Source organism: Thamnophis elegans, chromosome 3, assembly GCF_009769535.1.
Source record: "Thamnophis elegans isolate rThaEle1 chromosome 3, rThaEle1.pri, whole genome shotgun sequence".
NCBI classification, from domain to species: domain Eukaryota; kingdom Metazoa; phylum Chordata; class Lepidosauria; order Squamata; family Colubridae; genus Thamnophis; species Thamnophis elegans.
The window spans coordinates 52807132-52830590 of NC_045543.1; the positions used below are offsets into that span (position 1 = coordinate 52807132).

The 23459-nt window shown below is 43.4% G+C and overlaps 2 long non-coding RNA genes across 3 annotated transcripts in view; one reads left to right on the top strand and one right to left on the bottom strand.

Moving 5' to 3' along the window:
• Positions 1-23459, top strand: part of LOC116505783 — a 51291-nt gene that overhangs the window by 22540 nt on the left and 5292 nt on the right. Inside the window, exon 4 of one of the 2 annotated variants that reach the window (XR_004254969.1) lies at positions 12992-13895. The exons of the other annotated variant lie outside the window; for it this stretch is intronic. This is a non-coding gene — a long non-coding RNA (uncharacterized LOC116505783). Of the gene's footprint in view, positions 1-12991; positions 13896-23459 lie in introns of those variants that run through there. 2 annotated transcript variants of the gene reach the window in all.
• The window catches only part of LOC116505784, a 56026-nt gene that overhangs the window by 255 nt on the left and 32312 nt on the right, over positions 1-23459 (bottom strand). Inside the window, exon 2 of the long non-coding RNA XR_004254971.1 lies at positions 21953-22182. This is a non-coding gene — a long non-coding RNA (uncharacterized LOC116505784). The remainder of the gene's footprint in view (positions 1-21952; positions 22183-23459) is intronic.

A 23459-nucleotide genomic window follows, 5' to 3' on the forward strand; every position in this document is an offset into this window, starting at 1 on the left:
TACATAGAAAGCTTGATGATCAAAAATTCAAGATCACGAAACTAGTAAGTGTTGTATAGTAAAAGTTAGTCCTCGCTGTTACGAATGACAGCTCGGCAGCAGCCAGGCGCGTCTTAGCCAATCAGACGCGCCTGTCAGTTGCCGGGCGAGTCTGAGGAACTATAAAAGGCAGACTCGTTCAAACTGTCAGTTGTTCAGCACCAGAGCAGATGAACACTCCAGTCCAGCTGGAGCTGCTTCTCTGCCTCTCTCTCTACACAGATCATCCTTCTGTTGCTACATTGTTAAACCAGCACCCTGCCTGGTTGTTACCAGTTACTGTTACAAGTTGTGTTAAAATAAATTGGTTACAGAGTTACCGGACACGAGCCTCTGTCTCATTCCTGAGTAAGGATGGGGTAAAGCTAAGGACTACATTTGTTGAGAATAATCTGTCACATTCTATTTCTCTCCTTCTTTCTTCTCCCCGGTGGGTTGCTAGGAAAAGGACAGGTTGTCCTTCTCACAGGTCTGCATTTATTGCTGTGCCAAAAGGGTTTCTTCTGCATTGTTAAAGCCTCTTCATATAGTTTGATGGAAAATAAGTTCTTGTTATTTTTAAGAGAAGAAAACTGCAATAGAATTCTTATAGTTGGAGGAGAGCAACCTAGTTCAGTGTTCTGTATGTAGTGGAATGTCATGGTGTTCAGTCACAGCACTGCCTATATATTGTATAGTATGCAATCATTGTATAAGGTAAAGGTTCCCCTCGCATATACGTGCTAGTCGTTCCTGACTCTAGGGGGTGGTGCTCATCTCCGTTTCTAAGCTAAAGAGCCAGCGCTGTCTGAAGACTTCTCTGTGGTCATGTGGCCAGCATGACTAAATGCTGAAGGGGCACGGAATGCTGATTACCTTCCCATCAAAGGTGGTCCCTATTTTTCTACTTGCATCTTTTACATGCTTTTGAAATGCTAGTTTGGCAGAAGCTGGGACAAGTAACAGGAATTCACTCCATTATGCAGCGTTAGGGATTCCAACTGCTGAACTGTCAACCTCCTGATCAACAACCTTAGCGTCTTAGCCACTGAGCCACCACGTCCCTCAATCATTGTATAATATTCAATAATGTTCCCTGGGCTCTGCAATCTTCCTAGCTTTACTTTCTTCAATTAAACTCCGCAGGCTAATCTATCAGGAAATATCTCTTATAAAGCTTTTTCCAGTCAAGAAGAGCGGCCAGGGAGGCTGGTGGAACGCTGAGGAAATATATACAGGTGGTTCTTGACTTACATCATAACTGAGCCCAACACTTCTGCGGCTAAGTGAGACATTTGTTAAGTGAGTTAAGCCCCATTTTACGACCTTTCCTGCCACAATTCTTAAGTTACTCACTGCAGTAGTAAGATGGTTGTTTAAGAGAATCTGGTTCCTCTATTGACTCTGCTTGACAGAAGGTCGCAAAAGGGGATCACACGAAATTGGGATAGTGCAGCCGTCATAAATATGGATTTGTTGCCAAGCGTCTGAATTTTGATCATGTAACTGTGGGGCTGCTGCAATGGTCATAAAAGTGAAAGATGATCATAAGTCACTTTTTTCAGTGCCATTGTAGCTTCAAACAGTCAGTAAATGAACTGTTGTTGTAAGTCAAGGACGTATCTGAATCCTCAGCCACCTTGCAAAAACAGGAAATTCAAAACAGCCACCAACAGGCACTGCCCATCCTCTGAGAATGAATTGGTTCGATTGGTTGGGAGACCAGGCAAGCCAATAGGGAACTGAAGACTAAAACAGACAAAGAAATGAGAAAAACAGAAATCCTTTCCATAAAAGATCTGAGTAAAATTCTTCAAAAAGCAGAGCTTGGAGTTACAGCTGTTAAAGCTGCAGTTTCGTTTCGTTTATTGGTTTTGTATGCCGCCCACTCCCGAAGGACTCCGGGCGGCTCACAATGAAATGGGGGAGGGGATAAATAAGACAATACAAACAATATTAAAATACACAACAGTCACAAATGAAACGGGGCTGGATACTTCAACAGCCCCCAGCCTGCCGGAACGGCCAGGACTTGGTACCTTTACGGAAGGCCGGGAGGGTAGTAAGGGTCCAGATTTCCACGGGGAGCTCGTTCCAGAGGGCTGGAGCAGCAACAGAGAAGGCTCTCCCCCGGGGGGGTCACCAGCTGACATTGGCTGGCAGATGGAACCCAGAGAAGGCCGAGCCTGTGTGATCGAATCGGTCTTTGGGAGGTAATTGGCAGGAGGCGGTCTCTCAGGTACCCAGGTCCGATGCCATGCAGGGCTTTATAAGTAATAACTAGCACCTTGAAGTGAGTCCGGAGACCAATGGGCAGCCAGTGCAGCTCGCGGAGGATAGGTATTACGTGAGTGTACCTAGGTGCACCCACAATCGCTCGCGCGGCTGCATTCTGGACTAGCTGAAGTCTTCGAACACTTTTCAAGGGCAGCCCCATGTAGAGTGCATTACATTAATCCAGTCTTGAGGTAACGAGGGCGTGAGTGACCATCTGAAGTGCCTCCCGATCCAGGTAGGGTTGCAATTAGTGCACCAGGCGAACCTGGGCAAAGACCCCCCTGGTCACAGCCGACAAATGGTGATCTAAAGTCAGCTGTGGGTCCAGGAGGACTCCCAAATTGCGAACCCTCTCTGAGGGGCATATAATTTCACCCCCAGACTGAGAGATGGAGTAATTAGCCAATCTTTGGGAGGAAACATCAATAGCCATTCAGTCTTGTCGGGATTGAGTGCAAGCTTGTTCATTCCCATCCAGACCCTAACAGCCTCCAGGCACTGGCACATCACTTCCACCGCTTCATTGAGTTGGCATGGGGCGGACAGATACAATTGTGTATCGTCCGCGTATTGGTGGTATTTAATCCTGTGCCGCCATATGATCTCACCCAGCGGCTTCATGTTAAATAGGAGGGGGGACAGGACTGGAACAGATCGAGAAGAAGGAAGGGACAGCACTGATTTTTAAGATGCCAAGTCCTCATCCCTAAGGCTGTCATCCGCTATCACTCCTGACCCTAACCCAACCCTAACCCTAACCCTAACCCTAACCCTGACCCTATCCTAATCCAAACCCAACCCTAACCCTAATCCTGACCCTAACCCTAACCCTAACCCTAACCCAACCCTAACCCTGACCCTGACCCTGACCCTGACCCTAACCCTAACCCTAACCCTAACCCCAACCCCAACCCTAACCCTAACCCTATCTCTAACCTATCGCTCCCTCCCCCAGGCCAAGTGCACCATCAGATGGACGCTGCCCAAGTACCTATACCTATCTATCTGTATACCTATGTATACCTATGTATACCTATGTATACCTATCTATACCTATCTATACCTATCTATACCTATCTATACCTATCTATACCTATCTATACCTATCTATACCTATCTATACCTATCTATACCTATCTATACCTATCTATACCTATCTATACCTATCTATACCTATCTATACCTATCTATCCAGGGGCAGTAACGGGTAGCCAGCGGTTGGGGGAGGACGGTTGTTACAGACCAAAGCAGATGGTCACAGGCCAAGGCGGTGGAGAGTCAGTGCTGGGTAGGGAGATGGTAAAGGCTCCACAGCAACAAGGGCGGCAGAAGAAGAAAATGTCCAGCACGCAGAAAGAATGAAGGGCAAGGCTGCGGCGGTTGAGGAGGCAAGCAGGATGAAGAAGGGGGGGCGTCCAGATCTCTCTCCTCTCCCATCCCCTGGACTCCGAAGGGCCAAAAGTTGTAAACGCTGCCATCAGCAGCGTGGCGCCACCATCTTCCTCACCATGCCGAGATGTAATCTGGGCCGCCGAGATGGTCACGGCCGGCTGGTGGAATGTCAGTACTGGGCAGGAAGGATTTCGCATGCCCAGACCCGTAAGAGGGCGAAGGGAAGAGGCTATGACGGTGAGAGGGCGAGCAGGATGGAGGGGTGGGGGTGTCCAAGGAAGGCTATGGCGGCGGCAACCACAGCCAGCTGCCCGATCCGCCAGTCCCGAAAAAGGCCCCGATAAATCCCCCACCTTACTGGGGTGATGATAGGTAGTAGTAGGGTCCCCAAGGTTCACCGCTTCGTTGGATCAAGTTAAAATAAGGTCCCAAATGCCAGAGAATTCAATAGAACGCTGTCGTCAGCAGCAGGGTGCCGCCATCTTCTCCTCCATGCAGCGTGGGTGATTTCAAGCCGCCAAGGTTTCACCGCTTGAAAAACGCCCTGAAGCAGCTGTTCTTCAAAATACCAGTCCTCTTACGCTCCCTGGGTTCCAGTCCTTCCAGGGGACTTTTAAGAAGTTGTGGCAGATTCCGGAGGCTCTCCAAGATATTTTCCTCCCCGGCTTCTACAGAGCGAGAAAGCCAGGCAGCCATCTGGATCTCGCACATGCGCAGTTCTAGTTCCCATAAAGGTAACCCTTCTGGCAGAAGCAGCAATCATTCCCTCCCCTCCTCTCTCTCTCTCTTTTAAAAGAAAAACCCTAAAGCATGTTGTCACACTTACATAAATTCATGCTGGCAGTAGATAATGATCCCCTACAAAAGCTTATTCACAGTGATTGGACGACCACCCATTTGTTATCCGAGTTTCTCTGAGAGAAAATCCGAAAATAGATTTAGCAAGAAAACAATTCCTAGCACGAAAACTAAGCAAGATAGAAAATGTCACTCGCCAAATTGCTCTGTTAAAGATGCAGAAGCCGGGCCAATTTCAAAGCTGGCACCTTTTGCTTGCATGGAATTTCACAAGTGCTTCTAGATGTCTGGATTTTGGGATGAATACCCTTTGAATCAGTGGTGGGACTCAAAATTTTTTACTACTGGTTCTGTGGGTGTGGCTTGATAAGCATGGCAGGGAAGGATACTGCAAAATCTCCATTCCCTCCCCACTCCAGGGAAAGATTACTGCAAAATCTCCATTTCCTTCTGATCAGCTGGGACTCGGGAGGTGGAGAATAGATGGGCTGGGGCCAGTCAGAGGTGGTATTTATAGGTTCTCTGAACTACTCAAAATTTCCACTACCGGTTCTCCAGAACTGGTCAGAACCTGCTGAATACCACCTCTGCTTCGAATGGTGTGGGAGTATGAATGGACTTTCAGAAAAAAAAACGCAGACTACAGGAACCATTTGTGCTTCAATTTGAGGTGCAGGCAACACAGACTCATCCCCAACAGCCTGTCCCTGTCTTCAACAGTGAAGGGACACAGGGCAGAAAACATTCTGCAGCCAAGAAGGCTCCACATTACTCAGGGTGACCCTGAGGACACAGTTAAACCTCCAAGTGGCCTCAAGGACTCTCTAAAAGGATGCAAATGACCAATCCTTCCATGTCCCACCATCCAGTCAGAGCTGAAGAAACTTCTTGGATGAGAAGCAAAAGGTATTCAAAGAAAAACAAAGTCCAGTTGCCTCCTGGAAAAAGTACATTTTGGATAAGTGCTTTTAAGAGTTAATCTGAAATTCACATGTAGATTAATTCTGAAGTTTCTGGTATTGTCAGTTGCTTAAAGATTAATCTCAGGGAAATTGACCAAAAAGAGATTACAGTGGAAACAATGTGTGTGTGTGTGTGTGTGTGTGTGTGTGTGTGTGTGTGTGTGTGTGTTGTATTTGTGCTGATAAATAAATAAAGGGAGAGTAGTATAGATCTATTTCAAGCTATTTAGCTCTCATCAGGTAGCCATACCCTTACTGGGATTCAAACCTGGGCTGTACTACATATTAGGCAGTTGTGTTAACCACTAAGCCACAGGCTCTCCTCCTTTATCAGCTGAGCCAGGGAAATAGGTATGTAATTAGTGTCACAACCCCTGGTATGCCCAAATATGGGAGGAAGCTCACTGCTTCCATTCTCTGTCTATCGGCTGGTCACAAGAGACCATCCAGACAGAAACTCAATATTTTTACTGTTGCCTTTGTTACATTTGTGTTGTATTTGTGCTGATAAATAAATAAAGGGAGACTAGTATAGATCTATTCCAAGCTATTTAGCTCTCATCAGCTAGCCATACGAGCCGATAGAGAGAGAATGGAAGCAGTGAGCTTCCTCCCATATTTGGGCATACCAGGGGTTGTGACACTAATTACATACCTATTTCCCTGGCTCAGCTGATAAAGGAGGAGAGCCCGTGGCTTAGTGGTTAACACATCTGCCTAATATGTAACACAGCCCAGGTTCGAATCCCAGTAAGGGTATGGCTAGCTGATGAGAGCTAAATAGCTTAAAATAGATCTATACTAGTCTCCCTTTATTTATTTATCAGCACAAATACAACATATACATATACACATACACATACACATACACATACATATATGACATGATTACAGGTGTTTGCCTAACCCTAACCCTGCCTGATAGAATTTTCAGCAGATCTTGTAAAATTTATGAGTGACTTGAATACAAGTTTTTCAATAAGTGTTTTGAAGGCAAAAGAGGCTATAAATATTGCAGCTGCAGCTGGCCTCTGATTTACGGCAGAGCACAGCTACCTTTGCCAGAACTATTTGATGTCAGCTAAGATCTTGCAAAGCAGGCGTTCTGCCAATTCTGTCAGCCTAAAATCCAGGGGGCAAAAAAGCAGAAGGCTGATCTTGTGGCGCTCCAATCAATAGACCACAGTCTTATAAGCCAGAAGACTGCTATGAAAATGAGAGGGAAAAAGCTGGAGAAAAAGACTAAGCTATTATTACTACAACAGTAGGCAAGCCATAAAGTGATTTGCTGCAGGTGAGAAATTGGAGGTGGGCTGGCGCAATCATCAAATTGTTTACTTTTGGGTAGAGTAGCACTCTGGGTGGAATTGTCTGGGTTTTCAGAGTTTGGCACTTGAAACAAAAAGGCAGGATTCATATTGAGGCAAGCCATTTTTTTTTATTAAAAGAAGGGTTGCTAAGCTGTAATGGGATTGGTTCATATAAGCCAGAGGTGTCAGATGGAGCCTGTGGGCCAGTTGCATCACGCAAAGGCCACGCCCACCCTGCAAAGGGGAAAAACGTCACGAAATGTCACATGATGGCAATGTGACGCGGCAATTTTGACACCCGTGATGTAACTAATATGCTATGGTATTTAGGTATTTTTTTAGGTATTTATTGGGATTTATATGCCGCCCTTTTCCCTGAGGGGACTCAGGGCGGCTTACAACCACAGGGGAGGGGAAGTGCAAGGTCAAAACAAAACAATATGTGAACAACAGAAAAATAATAAAACCCAACTTTCATTCAGCAATCAAACAAAACACTCGGGCGGGTAATTAGGAGCCTATCCCCAGGCCTGCTGGGAGAGCCAGATCTTGAGGGCTGCGCGGAAGGTCTGGATAGTGGTGAGGGTGCGGATCTCCATGGGGAGCTCGTTCCACAGGGTCGGGGCAGCAACAGAAAAGGCTCTCCTCCGTGTGGTCGCCAGTCGGCATTGACTGGCAGATGGAATTCGCAGGAGGCCCAGTCTGTGCGATCTAATTGGTCGATTTAGGGAGGTAATCGGCAGAAGGCGGTCTCTCAAGTACCCAGATCCACTACCATGGAGTGCTTTAAAGATGGTCATCAGTATCCTGAAGCGCACCCGGAGACCAACAGGCAGCCAGTGCAGCTCACGGAGGACAGGTGTAACGTGGGCGAACCGCGGTGCGCCCACTATCACTCGCGCGGCTGCATTTTGGACTAGCTGTAGTCGCCGGATGCACTTCAGGGGCAACCCCATGTAGAGCCCATTGCAGTATTCCAGTCTAGAGATCACAAGGGCTCGAGCGACTGTTGTGAGAGCCCCCCGATCTAAGTAGGGCCGCAACTGACGGACCAGGCGAACCTGGGCAAATGCCCCCCTGGTCACAGCCGACAGCTGGTGATCAAGAGTCAGCTGTGGATCCAGGAGGACTCCTAAGTTGCGGACCCTATCTGAGGGGTATAGAATTTGACCCCCCAGCCTAAGCGTTGGTATATTAGCCAAATTATTGGGGGGGAAACACAACAGCCACTCGGTCTTATCCGGGTTGAGCACCAGTTTGTTAACACTCATCCAGTTCTTAACGGCCTCCAGCCCCTGGTTCATCACGTCCACCGCTTCATTGAGTTGGCACGGGGCGGACAGATACAATTGTGTATCGTCCGCATATTGATGGTATTTTATACCGTGCCTCCGAATGATCTCGCCCAGCGGTTTCATGTATATGTTAAATAGTAGGGGTGATAGGACCGAACCCTGGGGTACCCCACATGTTAGGGGCCTCAGGGACGATCTCTGCCCCCCGACTAACACCGACTGCGACCTGTCCGAGAGGTAGGAGGAGAACCACCGCAAAACAGTGCCTCCCACTCCCACCTCCCGCAGTCGTCGCAGAAGGATACCATGGTCGATGGTATCGAAAGCCGCTGAGAGGTCAAGGAGAACCAGGATGGACGCATAGCCTCCATCTCTGGCCCTCCAGAGATCATCGGTCAATGCGACCAAAGCGGTTTCTGTGCTGTAACCAGGTCTGAAGCCGGACTGGAAGGGGTCAAGATAGCTAGTGTTTCTTAACCTTGGCAACGTTAAGATGTGTGGAGCTCAACTCCCAGAATTCCCCAGTCAGCATGGATGGCTAGGTAATCCTGGGAGTTGAAGACCACTCACCCTGAAGTTGCCAAAGTTTAGAAACATTGTACTAAGCCAGGGGTGTCAAACTCAATTGAGGGCTGCATCAGCATTGTGTTTGACCTGTGGGGGGGGGGGTACTGGGGTGAGTGTGGCCAGGGTAGGCATGACTGGCTTGATGTCACTCGTGTCAGGGGCACCTGTGGATCCCGAGTGCTCTGCTAGTGAAAATGGGCTCCCAAACTCCATTTCTGGCTGCGATAGCCTCTTGCCATGGAAAACGGAGCCCGGGAGGGCCGCACATAGCTCTCTTGAGCTCTGTTTTCACTGGCAGAGGCACCATGGCCTCATCTTTCACTGTTTCCAGGGTGGCCCCATGGACCAGATCTAAGTACCCCGTGGGTCAGATCTGGTCCCCGGGCCTTGAGTTTGACACCCCTGTCTTAAGCCATCAGTTGTCATTCCAAAACCCCAATGGTGCAGGTCAGGGGTGGGTTCCTCCCGGATTGCTCCGGTTCGCGCACACTGGTTGGTTGGTGAACCCAGAAGTAATTAACTTCCGGGAATGCCGGTACCGCTCCTGGCCCGTCGCTGCAAAGCACATTTGCCGACAAGGCAGCGCGACCCGCTCGGCATGTAGAAACAGCAAAAGAAGGAACAGGAGAGGAGTTCCAAGCGGGGCTTTTCAAACAGCCGAACTCCTCTCCTGTCCCTTCTTTTGCTATTTGAACAAGCTGTGCGGGTTGCACTCCCTTGTCCCGGCTGCCCCGCTGGCCATGCGCGCCTATGTTTTCCAAGGCATGGAACGATTCCGGAGCCCATCCGTCACCCCTGTGGAAAACATAAGCACGCACGCACAGCCTGCACAATTACAGCCCCGGAGAGAGGAGAGAGGAGACTCTCGGAAGGAAGCCAGAGACAGCGGGGCAGCCGGGTCCCTCGCCCTCAGAGGGAGGAAGGGCCAGTTGGGAGAGGGGCTTTGGTCCTGCTGCCTCTGGTGGACGAAGCTTTACTGGCGAAGATTACTGGCGAAGATTCCGCCCCTCATCCCAGAGCCATTGGTCTTGGGATGTTCTGCGGAGCCCCCCAGGGAATAACGCTGCTGCCAGGTACTTTTAACCATATATTTTGCCCCAATGTATGCAGAATGCTGCAAAAAACCATGAATACAGGCCAGTTGTTGAGTGTTTCAAATGTGATTGGAACACTCAACAAGGTGACCACAGTATGTGTGTGTGTGTGTCTGTTTCTGTGTCTATGTGGGTCTATGTGATAGAGACAGACAGACAGACAGAGGCACAGAGAGATAGAGGGAATGAGAGAGACACAGACACAGAGGAAGGGAGGAGAGACACACACACACACACAGTTAGAATCACATAGACACAGAGGGAGGGAGCGAGGGAGAGAGAGGCAAAGACACACACACACACAGACAAACTCACACAGAGAGAGAAAGAGAAAGAGAAAGAAAGGAAGAAAGAAATAAAAAAGAAAGAAAAAGTGAGAGATGGAAGAAAAAAAGAAAAAAGGGACAGAGACAAAAGGAAGGAGAGAGAGAGAGAGAGAGAGAGAGAGAGAGAGAGAACACATGGCCGGCAAGCCACTCCCACCAGGTCACATGGCCAGCAAGCCACTCCCACAAAGGAGGCCACACCCACAGAGTAGGTTCGAAAATTTTTTGAAACCCACCACTGGTGCAGATCACACAACATACTCAGCTACAGTCAAACCAACCTCATCATAGCATGTCACATGAAACAGATTTTTTTAAGTTATACAAATCTTAAAATAGTGTGCCTTAGGAAAATCCCATCAGATCTCTCCCTGATCGCTTTGATTTGACATCTGAGCAAGTCTGAAAGAAGTGCTTATGTATCCAGCAATTGTTTTGATCTGTTCTGAGGCTTCCAACCACCACCATCAAGGTAACCTGTTTCGGTAAGGGCATATCTGAGTTTCAGTCTTCTTTCCTCTGTCTCACGTGATCCCAGTGTGACAGTGCTTGTGATCAATTTAAAAATAATAATGGTTATTGTTTTCTGAATTGCTTGTGTTGCCAGCTGATTAAGAATTTACAGGATGGATACTGCAGCAAGATTACATGAAGGGTTATGCAAGGGCTGAAACAAAGAGCATCATGTTTATTTGAATTGCCCCATTAATTAGTTCCAGCATGGGGAGGGTGGCACCTCCATTCATCATAGTGAGCCTGAATCAGAGGTGGGTTGCTCCCATTTCGGCCCGGTTTGGCTGAACCGTAGGGGAATTCAGGCCTGGGTCACAGAACTGTCAGTGACCCAGGCCTGTCACGCCCCTGAACCGGCTCCCCTTGCCGCCGCCATTTTGGTTTTTAGTGACTGTGCGTGCACAGTTCACTGTAAATTGTTCTGCACATGCGCAAAGAACAATTTACATTGAATAGTGCACGCACACGCGAGTGGGTTGCAAACCAGTAATAAAACCGGCAGCAATCCACCCCTGGCCCGAATGGTGAGGACGGAACTCTGGAATTTTGGCTTCAGAATTTTATTCACCTTAAAACAACAACAGCGAAAGGCTGCTTTTATTAGGCAGGTTTCTGAACCCTTAAAACTCTCTAAAACCCTCCATTGGTCCAGGATTGGTCACAAGCAAGGAAAAATTAGATATTAATGAGGATTAAGTGTCTGCCAGACATTGGTGCTGAGGCAAAAGGGGGAAATAATGATCTAATTGGGGTTAAAGCTGAAACTTTATTATCTCACAGCTCATTGGTAAGAGTAAATAAGAAGTGCTAGCTTGTCTAAGCATCCTCTCTTTCAGGTGTTAATTGGAAAATGCAGGGCAGTCACAAGGCAGTTATGATTAACACTGAGCATGCAAAGAAGTGACTTTGTAAGTCTTGAAGAGGATGCTGGTAGATCACTTTTCCATCTAAGGAGATTTTATTAGAAAGAGAAAAGCCACTGGACAGGACAGGACAGGAAGTTCTGAAACTGTGAACAGCTGTAGTCTACAAGTAGTCATTGACTTACAACCATTCATTTAATGACCATTCAAAGTTACCATGGCAAGAACCAATTCTTGCACTTTACAATTGTAGCAATAAGCCTACAGTCATGTGATCAAAATTCAATTGCTTGGCAGTTGAGGAGGGAAAAAGGACTTTGGGATGTGGGAAGCCCCCTCCCCCCTAGAAGAATGAAATATTTTGAGGAATAGTTAAAAAGGCAGGATAAAATATTTCCCCTAAAAGAGAAATAAAAAATAATAAGGGAGACAGAAGCTTAAAGACCCAGCTCCCTGCCCCCAAGCAGATATTGAGCTGGGGCAGCTTTTAGAAATGCAGATTTGGTAATAGCAATAGCAATAGCAGTAGCAGTTAGACTTATATACCGCTTCATAGGGCTTTCAGCCCTCTCTAAGCGGTTTACAGAGTCAGCATATTGCCCCCAACAACAATCTGGGTCCTCATTTTACCCACCTCGGAAGGATGGAAGGTAATCCATTGGATGGTAATCCATTACTCCCTACAGCAAAGTCTGAACAAGCGCAGATTCGCCCTCACTCAAGAGCCAAAACAGGGCAAAGTCATTAAGCCGCTATAGGAATGACTGCATCACCCTCAGAAATGTCCACCAAACTTAGTTCAGACAAACACCTAGGATTTGTACTTTGCCTATAGAGCCAGCTATGACCTTTACATAACCCCTACATGGCACCACGGGAGCCTGACAACAGCCAATAGAATACATGTCTTTGCACAGGAACAGGAAGCTCAAGTTCAAAGCCCAAGAGAAGATATAACCACCCCCCAACTCTCAACTCCATGTGGTCAGCTGCCCAGAACCACCCATGTGGTTCTGCTGCATCATTAAACCATCTTTTCAATCAGCCTCCATCCTCCATTTTATCTCCAGTGCCTTTCTTCTGGCTTGGAACTGAGCCAGATGGATATTCCTTCTAACAGGAAGAATATCTGTTTTTCCAACTTTTTTATTTTTCTTTAAAAAAAAACACAAATATGTCATCATTTGTCAATCATTAAGACATTGAAGTACAATTTTTTTTGTTGTGTGTATCCCTCCCTCCCTCCACCCCCCCACCCCCCCTCCTCCTTCCCCCCCCCCCGACTTCCCAGAACCCGTACACGGTATGGATTTTTAACTAACACAGTCTAAAATCTATTGAGAAAAAAGAAATAAAGAAATTAATGACATTCTAGATTGACCTTAGCTTCTTCTTACTGAACTGACTTTTAACAGTTTAAATCATTTCTGATCTTAAGCATAGGCTAACTGGAATTTCTTAGTCCCGTATTTATTTTGTATATAGTCAATCCATTTTTTCCAGTCTCGTTTATATCTCTCATTTGAATGATCTTTGAGATGTGCCGATATTTTAGCCATTTCATTTCTTCTAACAGGAAGAATATCTGAAGGACAGTCAGGAAGATGCACTAAAGTTAATTATCATGAAGATTTACTGAAAATGAAAGAGATCAAACTAGCCTATAAGAAAGACCAAATAAAGTATAGAAAATAAACATGGCAAGGCAAAATTCTACATGGTTAACACATTAAAAAATAAACAAGCAGGCAAAGAAGATAACAAGATCTGGCAATGATCAGCAGGAAAGCTGAAGAAAAAGACAAAGGGGCTAATTCTGTTTGCACAAGACCAAATGTATACAAAACCAGAATTAAGAAGACTGCAACAGATAGCAAATGTCCTTGCAAAAAAACTGAAGCAATCGTGGGCCATCTAGCTAGCTGCTTGCAAGACGATTACACAGACTGATTATAAACAATGGCATGACAGTAGCGCATTGGGATATCTGCAAGAAATTGTACTTTCCTGCAAGAAAGAACTGGTGAGAATATAAAGTAATAAAAAAATGAAGAATTAAAGTGCTTTGGGAGTTTAGAAATCAAACAGACAAGCATTTGCTTTAATATGATATAACAACACCTGCCTGTCCCAGGACCCTAAGAAAGACTTGATAAGTGGACAAGAATGCAAAATCAAACATAACTCCTTAATCAATGGCCGATGATCATTGATGTTGCTGCAATCCACCTTATTTTCCCATTCGTCTGGCAGACGCGCGGCTAGGTCCTTGTTCTCTGGTCTCCTGCCCTTCCGGAAGGGGAAAACGATGCTTCCTGTCTTGTGATTGAGTATTTTGTTGTTTCTCTTGTCCTTCTCTTTGTCTTTCTCCAAGTCCAGGTGATTCAGGATGTCCCGCCTTCAGGACCTTATGATAGAAATCTCGGGCTTCCCCTACGGAGTTGAGACAATATTTTTGCTCACCGAATGTAATTATAATACCAAATGGCACATCCCACCTGTACTGTATCTGACGATTTCTGAGTTCTTTAACTAGAAAGGCGTAATCTCTCCTGGCTCTTAACATTTGGGGTGGTATTTCCTTGAAAACAATCAGGTCCTGTACGTCAATTTGTAGTCTGGTATTATAAAATTCTTGTAGTATCGCATTTCTGGATTCTCTTGTAGCAAAGTATATAATTACATCTCTAGGAAGGTGTCTCTGTTTTGCCGCCCACGAATTATGACGATAAATTTTCTCGATCTGCCAATCAAAATTGATTCCCGGACTTCCCACCAGACGACTGAAGGCCTCTGAAAAAATCTGTTTCAAGTTCTCCTGTTCGTTTTCGTGCAGTCCCCTAACTCTTAATGCAAGCTCCATCTTTTTATAATTTATCATAACAAGTTGTTTTTCTGCATTTTCAACTTTTTGTTGCATCACTTCAATTTTGGATGTCAGGTTGGTGTTGGCTTCCTCCAGAAGCTCAAGCTTATCTTCCATTCCAGCAACGTAGTCTGTCAGTACAGTTACTAGTCCTACCATATTATCCTTTGTTTGAGCAATCCTGGTATCAAGCTTGTCGCATAAGTCTGTAATAAGTTGCTTCATCTCCTCTCTAAATTCTTTAAGAGTCTCAAAAAGAAATTCTTTCATTAACACATCTCCAGTAGGGGGTGTAGAAGGGAAGGGCTGCAACTTTGTGCCAAATGCCTGAGGTGTATTGCTAAAAGGATGTCTCCCCGACTTTGATTTTGGTACCATTATATCTTTTCTTCAAACAATTATTCAACAGTTATTCAAACTCAGCTGGCCCGTTATTTAGCTTGCGAGGGAAGAAAGTATTATGTCCCCCCTAATTTGTTCGTAGAAGATTTTCAAAAAATGTCAGAAAGGAAGCTAGTATTTTCCCTAGGAAAAACAAACAAAGTTCTCAAGTCCGGTCTCTGCTCGCCTTGATTTCAGATAAATTAATTTCAGAAAACTTTTAGAGGTTGATAAGAAGAGATCTTCAAGGGAGTGGAGCTAATTAAATTGTGAGAAGTTATTCCTTTGATTCTGTGCCAGGAAGTTGGAGATATATCATTATAACAAATGCGGAAGCTATAAAATCGCCATCTTGAAAGCAATTAAACAAAGGAGTTTTTTATAACATTGAAGCTAGTATTTTTGATAGAAAAAACAAATAAAGTTCTCAGGTTCGGTCTCTGCTCGTATTAATTTTCAATAACCTAGTTTCAAAAAATTGTCCTGAGGGGGGGGGATTCCTTGCCTTGTGCTGTGAAAAACAGCTGAGATATTCTGTCCGGAATTAAATGACTCAGCCTTGGTTGATCCTCCCCTCCGTTCACAGCCAAAAAAAAACAAACTGCAAACTTCAAAGAAGGCTCTTACCGACTGGGTCCCTCTCTGCTTTTTTCTTGCCTGAAAAAAGAGATGTCTACTAGATATTAAGTAGATAACGAACCAGAAATCTGGGGGCAGCTCAGTTAAGCTGCCGGCGACGGCAAGTCCCTCCCCGGAAGTCTCTCTTTCCCGGAAGTCTCTCATTATAAAAGAGAAAGAAAATATTTTGCTATTTCAAACAGCTCAAAACGATATAACTTTTCTGTAAGAAAATTATATTAAATTAACTGATCCAAAATATTTGCTTAATTTTGAACTTGGTTAATATTTTGTGACTTTCGCTTCGCAAAAAATGGTATAGTTGTATACTGAAGAAGAGACATTAAGGCTGAACGAACAGATGCGGATCTCTTTGGAAGATATATTGTATGGGATCTAAAAAGACTTGATCGATAACTTTGAATTTTTTATATAAATTACTGATGATTTATTTTCCAGGGTGAAGAGGGCGGAGATTGCGGTGAGGGTTCTCTTGGATCGCGGCCCAGTTTGGATGGAGTTGGGAGGTGTGGTATAGACGGGAGAGTAGTGGAGGTCGAAGGGGAGCTTATTTTGAGACGGAAAGCATATTGATGATTGTAAAAATTGTTATTTGAACACATTATTTGGAACATGAATAAGGATATATCCAGGGAGTTTGTAGGAGATCTAGGCGGGGCATATATGAGAGGAGTATCGATGAATATAAAATATATGTATGTGTATGTATATGTGTATGTATATATATATATATGTGTATGTGTATGTGTGTGTGTGTGTGTGTGTGTGTGTGTGTGTATATATATATATATATATATATATATATATATATATATATATATATATATATATATATATATATATATATATATAAATATATATATATATGGATACAGACAGAGGCAGGGACGAGAAGAGTTGGAAGAGGAAACCGAGAGAAGAATTTGAGATGTGTCTAAATTGTGTTATAGAGGAAGGAGGTATAAAGGGGACAAATTAAGGGTTTGGAAACAGATAGATATTTAGATAAAGAGATAAGGCCCCTAGCTAGAGAAGAATTCTACTTGGCTAACTTACTTGGTTTTAATATATTTTGAAATCCTGCAGGTAATTAACTAATTAAGATTAGGAATGATGTAAACTGCTTAAGTTTGTGTAATGATAAGAAGCTGAGTTCAATGTAGAGAATTTACTGACTTTTTTTTATTCTTTTTTTCTTTTCCCTGTTTTTTTTTAATTATTATTATTACCTCTTTTTTCTTTTAACTTACTTGGTTTTAATACATTCTAGACTGTGTTTGATAAAAAGCTATACCGGGTACGGGCTCTGGGAAGTCGGAAGGGGGGAAGGGAGGTGGGATCATAGGGGGGAGGGGGGAGGGGGGAAATATAGTTTGTGTCAGTTTTTAAAACAACATGAATGCACTTGTATACTGTTGCTTTTTTTTCTTTTTTCTTTATTTTTAGTACAAACTAAGAAGCTGAATATATCGATGAATAGTAGAAATACACCGAAGTGAGGAGTAGAGGGAAAGAAGAGAGAGGGGTGGAGAAGGAGCGAGAGGGGAATGGAAGGAGGGTGAGATGGAAGGGAGGGGGAGAAAGGAGCGTTAGAGGGGGAGGGGAAGTAGAAGAGGGGAATGTTGGAGGGGAGAAAGGAAAGTTGGAGAGGGGAGAAAGAAAGGGTGTATGGAGGGTTGAAGCGCTATGTTGGTTTTCTATTATGGGGAATACAAAGAGAGTTGTGTTTATTGCTCAATGTTATATAGCCTCAATCATGCACAGTATACATGTGACTGTATGAAATGAAAAATGAAAATGAAATAAAAAAGATTCAAGATAAAGAATGCAAAATCAAACCAGGGGTGGTATTCAGCAGGTTCTGGCCAGTTCTGGAGAACTGGTAGTGGAAATTTTGAGTAGTTTGGAGAACTGATAAATACCATCTCTGACTGGTCCCACCTCCATCTAATCTCTGCCTCCCAAGTCCCAGCTGATTGGGAGGGAATGGGGATTTTACAGTATCCTTCCTCTGCAACGCCCATCAAGCCACACTCACCAAGCCACGCCCACAGAACAGGTAGTAAAAAAAAATTGAATCCCACCACTGGATCAAATATAAACATCTAGCTGACTGTGCAACCAACTTGTTTAACCAAATTGTTAAATATATGCTGCCCAACCTCCAGCAACTCTATGTGGTTTCCAGGTCTGCAAAACACTGAGCCATCACAGTGGTTTGCCTAGTACACTAGGCTAAAATATGATTAGCTACTATCTTCATTATATCTCTTAAGAAAAAAAATTTTTTTCCAGTACTTTTTAAGAAGAGTACCTTGCTAATAGGTACATGATTTATCACATCCATAGCCTGCACTGTGCACATCAAGGTCCTGCTGAGGTTGACTGTCTAATCTTTTTTCAATCATTTATTTCTGCCCAAACCTAGACCCGAAATTGTAAAAAAGATCAGATGTGAAATAATTACTAAAACAATCACAGCAAGTGCAGAAGAAACAAAATAAAGGCTAAGGACAGCAGAGGCTTAAGTGCCCAACTTGCAACCAACAGCATGAATGCCAAAATATTGTTATCCACATTTGTTGGCAACCAAACCCTAATCTTGCCGCTGTGGGAGTGTTACTTTTTGCTTACTGGTTGCTTGGATCAATGATCCAATGTTCTTTTACAACATCTAAATAGAAAATGAAATTACACTTTAAGAGCCCTCCCACTTAACACAGCAGAAGGCAATTCTTGGCACCTTAACAAAACAAGAGCTTTTCTCAACACAAATGTGAACAAATTGGTAAACTGTTTTCCTGGCTGTGATGAAACTATCATTATTTATCAGGGTTCTGAATTAATATTTGTCACTAACGTAAATCATACCACACGAAAATACGTCTGAGTCTATTTTAAAATTTTCTACTTTAGCATCTGACATTTTTGGCTGGAGAAAAGATGATCTGGGAAAAAGCCATACCAAAGGATTGAGATTTCTGGAACCAAATGGTGAATCTGGGGAAATTGATTGTAGTAGTTTTGTTGACAAATTCTCAAGACTTCGTCTTTTAGCACATGGTTAAAAGCCACTGGTTAAATATATATGGGTTGTTTTTTTTCATTTCTACTGGTAACATTCCAGGGGTGGGCTGCTGGGGGTTCGCATGGGTTCTTCTAGCTAGAATTCTGGAGGTGAACCTCCAAATCCCACCACTGGCTGGCCCCTGCCACTCTGCCCCTCCCCTCCCATCTCACCCCTCCCCTCCCAGGAGTCTCCATGTGGCCTCCATGTGGCCCATTCATCATGCCAGGTAAGTGCAGGGCCCCCACGAAGGCTCAAGGAGGGGGAAAATGGTTCTACCAGAGGTTCCAGAAATCTCAAAATGGGCCTGTTTCCTGCCTCTGGAGCCCAGGGAAAGCAGTTTTCTCCCTCCTGGGAGGTCGAGAAAAGCCTCCGTAGCCTGGGGAGGGCAAAAACTGGAACTGCTGGAAGTTCAGAAACAGGCCTGTTTCCGGCCTCTAGAGCTCAGAGGAAGCAGTTTTTGCCCTTCCAGAGGCTCAAGGAAAGCCTCCGAGCCTGGGGAGGGTGAAAAACAGCCCCCTGCCTTAGTGCAGGAGGCTGACTAGGCCACGGCTACCATGGCCATGGCCACCCAGCAGCGAGGTAGCAAACCCATTGCTGCAAGTTTTGAAGCCCACCCCTGTATATTAAATTAAATGAATCTGAGGGTATCTGGGGGCACGGGGCTTATACCACTGCTGAATTAGTGCTGTCCTCTCCATTTGAGTCTCAATAAAATAATGCAATTGCAGGAAATGTACTGTCCTTGCTGATCACAATTGAGCCCAAAATTTCTGTTGCTAAGAGAGACAGTTGTTAAGTGCATTTGCCCCATTTTATGACATTTCTTGCCACAGGAGTTATCACTGTGAATCACTGCAGTTGTTAAATTAATAACATGGTTTTTAAGTGAATCAGGCTTCCCCTCTTGACTTTGCTCATTTAAACGTTGCAAAAGGTGATCGCATGACCCCAGGACACTGCAAGCCTCATAAATATGAGTCAGTTGCCAAGTGTCAGGCCATATCTTCTTTGAGATGAACAATAAAAGTGTTGTCTCACTTCCTGATTTATGTGCCTTCTTAGCCTTTCATGATACTCATCTATTAGGTTTCCCTAAAGCAGATGAGAACTTGACTCATGCTTCCCAGAAACTCAATGCAATACCCCTAGAACTAAATCTTTATTGTACCTCAAGAACAGTAGCCATTACAAACATTTTATATGGCTAGGCCATTAAGGGTGATCCCCAAACATACACAGTATCTCCAGGTACAGGTCCAATGGCCTCCCAATTTTTCAGTAAAATTAGCGTCCAGTTCGCCCAAACCAGTCCAAACCAGCTGAATCCCACCCTGGACATGAATATGAGGAATTGAAAGATACAGGGAGACAGATGATAACTAACGAGGCAGATGTCAATTTCGAATTTTTTCTGAAGATGAGTGAGCTGGGTTGCTCTTTTGTTTTTGTTTAAAGAGAACAATGTTAAGCCAGTTTTGGGGCATACACTACAAATTTTGATTGCTTCTTACAAAAATGATGCGAAACCAGTTGAATTGTGTCAACTGTTCACCCACATATAGTCCAGTCAAAGAGTTCTTCAGCAGGGGTTCAAAATTAATTTTTGAGTTGGGCTACAGGTCGCCTAGCCATGATGTATGCAGATAAAACCAGAGTTAAAATTTCAGAAATGGGGAGACCAGAAGGAGCCAACTCTCTTAGCTATGCATTTGAAAGTGTATGAAATGTATGTATGATGATTTTGAGAGAAGTCAGAAAATGAGGTTTATCTTTTTACCTGTATAAATCCAACATTATCTTAAACCCTAATATTTCAGATCATTCTTTAGTCAAGAACTGTTACATTATTTTATTTTGCACACCTCCACCAATACTCTCCCTCAGAGGTAGTTACTTTACATCTTCCCTCGTCAATCATCAGTAGCTCCATGCTGCTATATATTAAATCTATTTTTAGAGCATTTACACTCTCTTATTGGTGTTAACTATTCTGCATGCAGCAGCAGGATTTTTGTTTTCTGATTTAGGAAAGCAAAAAAAAAAAGTTGATTATCTGGGTTGCTTCATCTGTGGTGAAAGAGGTGGGAAGAAATAATATGCAGCGACACCCAAAGTGACAATAAAGTCATATGTGGGCTTGATGTTGTCACATTTAGATACTTGTTTCATTCCCCCCCCCTTTTTTTAATCCGCCCAAAGTTCTCTGACTCATAAATCTTAAGCAGAACCTGGGCGTGCTTTGTGTTATTTTTGTTCCCATGGACTCATATGAGAAATGAATGAATGAAAAGAATGTTAGTAGTAATGTAATGCCCTTTGCCTAACGTGACCAGATTTTCAGATTGGTAAAGAGGGACACCTTTGACCGAGGCGGGAGGGGGGGGGGCTTGATTAAAAATTTTATACGGAGCAACAAAAATTTTCATATAACGCAAAAATAGTATTGTATTTTTTTTTATTTCAACATAACTACAAATTACAAATATAAATTGTAACTCTTGCCAAACATCAACATTTTCATCACGTGACCATGAGGATGCTGCAATGGTCGCTAAGTGTGCAAATGGTCGCTAAGTGTGAAAAATGATCATCAGTCACTTTTTTCAATGCCATTGTAACTTTGGTCACTATACCACCTTTCTTGCCACAGTTCTTAAGTGAATAACTGCAGCTGGTATTTTGTATTTTGGATAGAATCTTTTTTTAAATAGTCTAAGACAATTTAAAAAAAGAATCCACACAGAATAAAGCTATTTTAAAAAATCCTATGCACAATAAATAAAATATTATTTTAAAATACATTAAAACAATAAAAGAAAAAAACCCAGTTCACTTACCAGCAGGCACAAGTCAATCCAGAATGATGTAGATGTTAATACAAAGAACTGATCAAATTAAAATGGTGAAATTAGTCAGGGAAATATTTTTCAAAGAAACTTTTGCCACCATTTTTTCTTCCACATGAGCTGACCTCCAACCTCCATGCCCCTCCCCTCCGGAAAATCCAGGAAGTAACACTTGCGGCCCCTCTAGCCAAGCATTGTCACTTATGTTACTAACTTATCAGCTGCAGTTATTCACTTAAGAACTGTGGCAAGAAAGGTAGTATAGTGACCAAAGTTACAATGGCATTGAAAAAAGTGACTGATTACCATTTTTCACACTTAGCGACCATTTTCACACTTAGCGACCATTGCAGCATCCTCATGGTCACGCAATCAAAATTTTGATATTTGGCAAGAGTTACAATTTATATTTGTAAATTGTAGTTATGTTGAAATAAAAAAAATTACAATACTATTTTTACGTTATATGAAAATTTTTGTTGCTCCGTATAAAATTTTTAATCAATGCCCCCCCCCCGCGCCCCGGTCAAAGGTGTCCCTCTTTACCAATCTGAAAATCTGGTCACCTTAGGTTAGACAGGGTGTCTTTTGTCTTGCCCTGGTTAGGATTTCTTAAGCAAATCCACTGGGGTTTCAACATGAAGCCAGAAAATCGGGACTTTTTTAAAACGACACGGGACAAATTGTTATAAAGCGTGACTGTCCCGCTGAAATTGGGACGTCTGGTCACCTTACCTTTGCCCTTTGAGGTTTCTCAAGAACACGGCTGTTGAACTCCTGGCCTGTGGGCCAGATGTGTCATGCACTGGCACAGCCATGCCTGGATTAGGAAGGGGGAAAAAGTCCCGATACATCATGTGATTCTGCCGTGACAATATCCCTGCTCAAGAACAAATAATATGGTATGGTGAAGGCCTCAGAATGTCTGATCCGATACATGGAGGATACATACATCAGGAGATATTCTGGTGGATACAAAACAAACATAGAATTAGATCTTCCAATTCTCCGTTTCATGTTCTTAATCAGCAGAACTTCAGTTTATGATTGTGAATTTAAAAAAATAATACAACATTTCTGATAACACGATTAACTATATTGCCAAATTTTCAGCTTGGTTTGCTTTCGAATATCCATGTGGTGAAGAGATATCTGTAACTAGTCATGTTGAAATCCTCCTCACGATGAAAAGCTTTGCCTGGTTTCTGCACATCAAGCTATCATTAAACCCACTGAAGAAAGATAGCTTATTCAGCAACTGTGATCTTCACTGCTGAATTGATTCTGCTCAGACTTTATAAATTATAGAAGAGAATAATTTGGAATAAGCTCCATTACTCTAGATGATTCAGATACTCTTTTTAACTCTTGAATAAGGTTCTCTTGCCATTATTGCTAACATTTTCCCCCTCTTTTCTTTGCTAGAAACAGCAAATAGAAATGTAGCTAGCAAAGCTTTATTATTACTAAGATAAGTAGAAAGGAAAGCTTCATCTCTCCAGTTTATGTTATTGGCAGCTTTTAAAGAAAGAGGAGAACATACAGAAATGTAGTAGACTCATTCATTAAGATCTTCCGATCAGAATGAAGACAAATGGCCGCCATCTTCACCAAATTAAAAAAACAGATTAAATCAGAACAGGATCAAACTCTTTACTAAATTACTATACATTCAGTTTGTAATGGCTGAATATCAGTTGCATTCCAAAGATATGCCTAGAGTTAATTGAACACAGTTAACTCATTGAACTTACATTTGCATAATGCCCTCAACTATAAATGGCTGCACTGACCAGATTCAGACAATATGTTAACTAATGCATGATTGGCTGAATTGTTCCATGCATTACATGAACACAGTCATTGGGTATTTAGTTCAAAGTGGTGGTAGGGGCACATAGATTATCAAATTAGACATTATCTACTTCTAGGTAAATAGAATGAGCCTAGGATTTCAGGATAGATTCTTTGTTAAGTTTCTATAGGACCCTCACAACCAACAATACTGTATCTTCCAGGTTAGCTTCTGAATGGATATGTGGCCATTGATGTTAAGGTGCCTGGCTCCATATTTGCTGAGATGTTTGCATCACACAATCACATTGCAATATTAAGTTCTAAAATCAAGTGTAGATGTCTCAATCCTACAGTGCCAGGTACTTTGCAGGGACTTACTGATGAGTGTTTTTCCCCCAACCTTTTTCATTTCTTTTCTTGGAGTACATATTATTTTGCTCAGGTT